The sequence below is a fragment of the Arachis hypogaea genome, chromosome 13 (genome assembly GCF_003086295.3).
Source record: "Arachis hypogaea cultivar Tifrunner chromosome 13, arahy.Tifrunner.gnm2.J5K5, whole genome shotgun sequence".
In the NCBI taxonomy this organism is placed as follows: domain Eukaryota; kingdom Viridiplantae; phylum Streptophyta; class Magnoliopsida; order Fabales; family Fabaceae; genus Arachis; species Arachis hypogaea.
The window spans coordinates 124,187,612-124,193,690 of record NC_092048.1 but is presented as its reverse complement, the minus strand read 5'-3'; positions in this window follow the sequence as shown (position 1 = coordinate 124,193,690).

Below are 6,079 nucleotides of genomic sequence, written 5' to 3'. Positions count from 1 at the left end.
TTTACTTGTCATTTAAATATATCTGTGCCCATTGCCCAAACTCCAAATTTCCCCAATTTACAAACTCATAACCAATAATAAGAACATACATCCCTACAATTCCTTGAGAAGACGACCCGAGGTTTAAATACTCGGTTATCAATTTTAAAAGGGATTTGTTACTTGTGACAACCAAAACGTTTGTATGAAAGGACTTTTGAAGGTTTAGAAACTATACTTGCAACGAGGATTTATCCGCAAATTTCTAGACCACGCAAAAGTTTCTCATCAAAATGGCGCCGTTGCCGGAGAATTGCAAACGTGTGCCTTATTATTGGTTATTGTAAATATTTTTTTGATTTTTGCTTGTTTATTTGTTTTTATTTTTGTTTTTATTTTTGCTTTTTCATAAATTAAGAGGTTATTGGTTTTTATTTAGTTAATAAAAAAAAATTTTTTTCAAAAATTTGTTCTTAGTCACATCTTGATCTTCAAGTTGTTCTTCGCGTTCATCTTGACCTTCAAGCTGTTCTTAATTGTTTTCTTCGTTTTGATCTAAAAATTTGAAATTTGGTGTCATTTTATTGTTTTTCTCTTTCCACATTAAATTCAAAAATATTTTTTATTATTTTTTCGAAAAAAAAAATTCAGATTTTTAGTTTTAAAACTTTTATCTTATCTTATCTTATTTCAAAAATCAAATTTCAAAATTCAAATTTAAAAATTTTCAAAATTTAAATTTAAAAAAATTTTTCAAATTTCAAATTCAAAATTTAAATAACCTTTTAATTTAAATTTATTTTTATTTTTATTTTTAATTTTTTATTTACTACTATGAACTCTCACCCCTTTGGCTATGAGTCTAGTTACAATTATGTTGCAGGAAGAAGAAATTACAATGAGAAACAGGCATCAAGGTTGGAACAATCAAAGATGGGAGGAGCCACAAGGACTTGATCAATCCTCATGGCAACAACCACCTCCAATGGACTATCAACAACCACCACCATATGCCTATGAACCCTTTCCTCAACATAACTTTGGACCACCAAACTCACAAGCCCCTTTCCGCCATTCACCTCCATATGACCCTAACCCTCAACCACCATACCAACCACCTTATGAGCCATATGAACCATATATAGAACCACCCCAATTCCAACCCAATTACTCCCAAGAACCACCACTTCAATATTCATCATCTCCATATCCATCAATTCAAGAGCACTATGATCCTACTTATGAAAGCCGAGTGCATCAAGAGACAAAGGATCGTTTCAAGGAAACAGTGGATCGATTTCAGGCAACCACTCAACAACTGGGGCAAGCATTAATTCAATGGGCTTCTAGGCGCTTAAATACACAAGGATCAGTCACAGCCCCATGTGGACAGTCTAGTGAAGAGCGTAGCATGAAGGAAATACAAAAAACCCCAGTGGACAAGACAGAGAATGAATTCGTACTAGAACAAGTAGAAGACGCTGTCATTGTTCAAGAAGAAGAAGAAGTGGTTGAACACTTAGGAGATGCAGAACCTCCATGGGAAAGTCCAGTCATAGAACCTCTTTCCAAGACGGTTGAATTTGATGCTGAGGAGGGTGTACAACCTCCAAAGCATATCATAGTTGAAGACTTGGAAGAGGTTGATCAAGAGATGGAGATTCAAGAAAAAGAAGTACAACCTCCCATGCCCTTGAAAAGCAATGAAGAGGAGATTGAACCGGAAGAAAGCTACCAAGAGGAAGAGGTTGAAATTGAAGAAGCTTGCAAAGAAGTGGTAATTATCAAAGAAGAGCACAAGGGAGTGGAGCTTGCAATTTCATTAAAAATACCTCCCCCTAAGTTGCCATCATCCTTCACAACATTCAAGTGGGTAAAATTCATATCCTATAGCTTTCTAATCCCACTTAAATATGGGCTACTGGAGACGGATGGTCAACTCAGAGCTCTTTGTGATATTAAGAGTAAGAGGAAGATGGCCAGTGGTAAGAATTGTCCTGCAAGGTTCATCATGGTTGGAAGCTTTAAGTTTAAATGCAAAGGTTGGTGTAGAGCTCAATTGAATGGGTCTAGGAAGCTGTTTGGTAGCTGCAGTGAGAATTCAAATTACTTATCACCCAATTGGAAAAATACAGATCCCGATAAAGATGGGTGTAAAAGCAAGATTTGGGATCCTGGAATCTGCTCTGACACTTGTTGCCCCGGGAGCCTAAGAATCTGTTTGAAGCTTCTTAAGGGCTTTACATGCTTAGTTTGGGATCCCGGAGGCTACTGGAATTACAAACATTGGTGGAGATTCCTGGATGAATACAAACATAAGCCACCATAACAGGGAGCTCACCAAATGTCCAACTTAAGGACTTAAACTAAAAGTGCTAGGTGGGAGACAACCCATCATGGTATGATCGTTCTTTTTCATTTTTATTTAGTTTTATTTGTTTTCGAGTTTTATTTTATTTTATTTTATTGAACCTGGAGTTTTGCATCACATTCATATTAACACTGCATTCTGCATATTTTTAGATTAAAAAAAAAAGAGCGAGCACGCGACGCGACCGCATCAGCGACGCGTCCGCGTCGCAAGGAGGTGGGAGATAATATTAATATGAACAGAGAGTTTCGAAGGAGCAGCGCTGGAGGCGTGCCAATGGCACAAATCACCCCACGCGACCGCGTCGCTGACGCGACCGCGTCACCTGGGAATAATGGCCTCCCACGCGACCACGTCACCCACGCGGCCGCGTGACCTGAAAATCGACGTCACCCGGGTGCATGGCCGAAAGTTGAGCTGGAGTTGGGCTGGAATCGTGCTGGAAGCCCAAGCCTCACCACACGAACGCGTGCCCCACTCGTCCGCGTCATATCCCATGATGGCCACTCACGCGATCGCGTCAACCACGCGACCGCGTCACCCAAGATTTTGGCAATACTAAGTTTTGAACAGAGAGTTGTGCGACCGCGAGGCTGCACTCGTGCCACTAGCACAAATCAAGTCATGCGATCACGTGCCCCACGCGTCCGCGTCACCTGACCTTATTGTGCACCACGCGGCCGCGTCACCCACGCGGCCGCGTCACCCACGCGACCGCGTCGCCAGCGTCGCACACCTTAACCTCATATGCCAAAATATCTTGTCTTTCTCTTTCCCAAATCCTATTTTCTCTTTTCCCTCCTTATTTCTTACTTACTTCTCCTCTCTTTCTTTCCCTTCTCATTCTTCTTATCTTTCATTTTATTTTACTTCATTTATTTGCATATTTCATTCATTGCATTATTTTCACTGGTGTTGGAATCTTATTTGGGTCATTGTGGATTATTGCATAATTATTTGACAATTATATATTACTTTTTTTAAAGGATGCTTGCATGTTCAATTTAATACTTTCAAATAGCTTATTTACCATACATGCTATGTGTTTGTGAAAAAGCCCATATGGCATTATGCTCTTCTCTATTATACTTTATACTATTTAATGCTTGCTTTTCATAAACTCCCTTTACTATTTTAATTGAATATAATTGTCAATACAAACATGGTAATTTATTACAAGTAATGCTTGGTCTATGCTACTCATGCCCTTTTCCGGCATGCCAATAAACACCCTGCATCCACTTATCTTTCGATGCACTGGCTATTTTTCATTGCTGGCTTTTCACATGTACTCGAGAGCATGTGTTAATGTCAATTACATCCTAATGTGCATCCATCACCACTCTTCCATTCTCTTCCTTGCTATATATCTATTTGAATTTAATTTAATTTTTCTTCCCTTCTTCAGGATGGCCACCAAGGAAGGAAAGGAGAAAGCTACTCCCAAACCGCCGGCAAGGAAAGGAACAAAAAAAGAGCCCAGCTGAGAAACCACAACCCCCATCCACTTGCACATCTTAGCATGCACCAAGGACGGTGCAATCTTTAAGTGTGGGGAGGTCGATACCGATCTCCATGGGTTAGTACTTTCTTGTCTCAAACACCAATGTTTAAATTTTCTTCGTAGATTAGTTGTTGCATTTGCATGTTTGTTTGATTTTTGCATATTTTACCACTTGGTTGAAGTAATATTTTCTTTTTCAAGAAAATTTTTAGAGAATTTCACTAATTTGAATAAAATTTAATGTTACACTTGTTTGAAGAGATATTATACTGGAACATGGTTTAGAACTCGAACACACAAAACCTGTGAGATTTTTGAGCCTATTTGAATTGGTTGCATTTTATCAACCAAAATTCTGTTTTAGTGTGTATTTTTCTCTCTAAAATTGTGATCTTTGTCTTTCTTAATTCTATATTTCCATAATTTGATGTATGCATACACTTACATAATTGAGGCCTTTGTTTCACTGAGCTTACATACCCATATGGCCTTACCTTTCATTATCCTTTGCAAACCAATTTGAGCCTATTATACCCCTTTGTTCCTTACTTTAGCACATCATTAACTCTAAGCGGAAAACAATAATGTTCTTAATTTGAATCCTTAGTTAGCTTAGACTAGTGATAGTGCTCATAAATTAAGTGTGGGGAAGCAAATTTGGAAACATTTGGTTTGAGAATTGAGTATGTTAGAATGTTGAGAATATGTTCATGCATTCAATACTTTAATCATATGCATTGAAAAAAAATAATATAAAAAAAAACGAAGAAGAAAAATAAAGGAGAAAAAGAAAAGAAAAAGAGCAAATAATAAAAGGGGACAAAATGCCCCAAAGTAAGTGAGGAAAGCAATGCATATGTGCTGTACTTGAAATTAGAATGCATGAATAATGTGGAAAACATGGTTGATGGATAGTTAGAATTTGTATTGTGATTACATGGATTGTTTAAGTTAGGTGGAAAGTTTAAGTTAATTAAGGATTCAGATTTTAGTCCACTTGGCCAAATACAATCCTACCTTGACCCTAACCCCATTACAACCCTTAAAAGACCTCTTGATTTGTGTACTTGTGCATTAAATTTATGTTGATTGTTAGATAAAGAGCAAGCCTTAGAAAGCAAGGTTAGTAGAGAATTGAAGAGAATCGAACCTTAAACACTTGAGTGATTAGAGTGTATACACTACCAGTGAGGGTTCGATGCTCAATCCCTTGTTCCCTGCTTTCATGAGCTATTTTATTCTTGCAAGTCTATTTGTACTTCATTTTCATGATTTGAATTAGTGAAATCCAGTTCATATTTCCTCTTGAAAGATTTGTTTACTTTTAACTAAGTAGGTAGAAATATTTTGCATGTAGTTGCATTCATATAGATAGGTTGCATTTCATACATTCTTACCTTCCTCTTCATTTCTTTATAGCTTCTCTTGAGCTTAGCATGAGGACATGCTAGTGTTTAAGTGTGGGGAGATTGATAAACCACTATTTTATGGTTTATCTTGTGCTCAATTGAGTGGTTTTTATATACTCTTTACCCACTTATTCATAATATTTGCATGGTTTTATATTTCCTTCCTAATTATGTGCTTTGATGGAAAACATGCTTCTTTGATCTTACATTTGCTAATATTAAATCCTCTCTTATTACCATTAGATGCCTTGATATGTGTGTTAAGTGATTACAGAGATTACAGGGCAGGAATGGCTCAGAGGATGAAAAGGAAGCATGCAAAAGTGGAAGGAATACAAGAAGTTAGAGAAATTGCTAAGCTGTCCAGCCTGACCTCTTCAAACTCAAATGGCTATAACTTTAGCTACAGAGGTCCAAACGACGCGGTTCCAGTTGCGTTGGAAAGCTAACGTCCGGGGCTTCGATTTAATATATAATATGCTATAGTTCCTCTGACGCTAGGTGACGCGACCGCGTGATCCATGCGGCCGCGTCGCAGTGATGGAAATCAACGCATTAAAATTCGAAACCAGCGAATTCTGGACTGTTTCTGACCCAGTTCGCGGCCCAGAAAACACAGATTAGAGGATATAAAGTGAGGGATTGCATTCATTCATAAGAGGCCTTCATATTCACAATTTTAGGAGTAGATATAGTTTTTAGAGAGAGAGGTTCTCTCCTCTCTCTTAGGATTAGGATTTAGGACTTCTCTTAGTTTTAGGAGTGACTCTCAATCCCAGGTTCTTTATTTTTATTTAATTTATGAACTCTTCCATG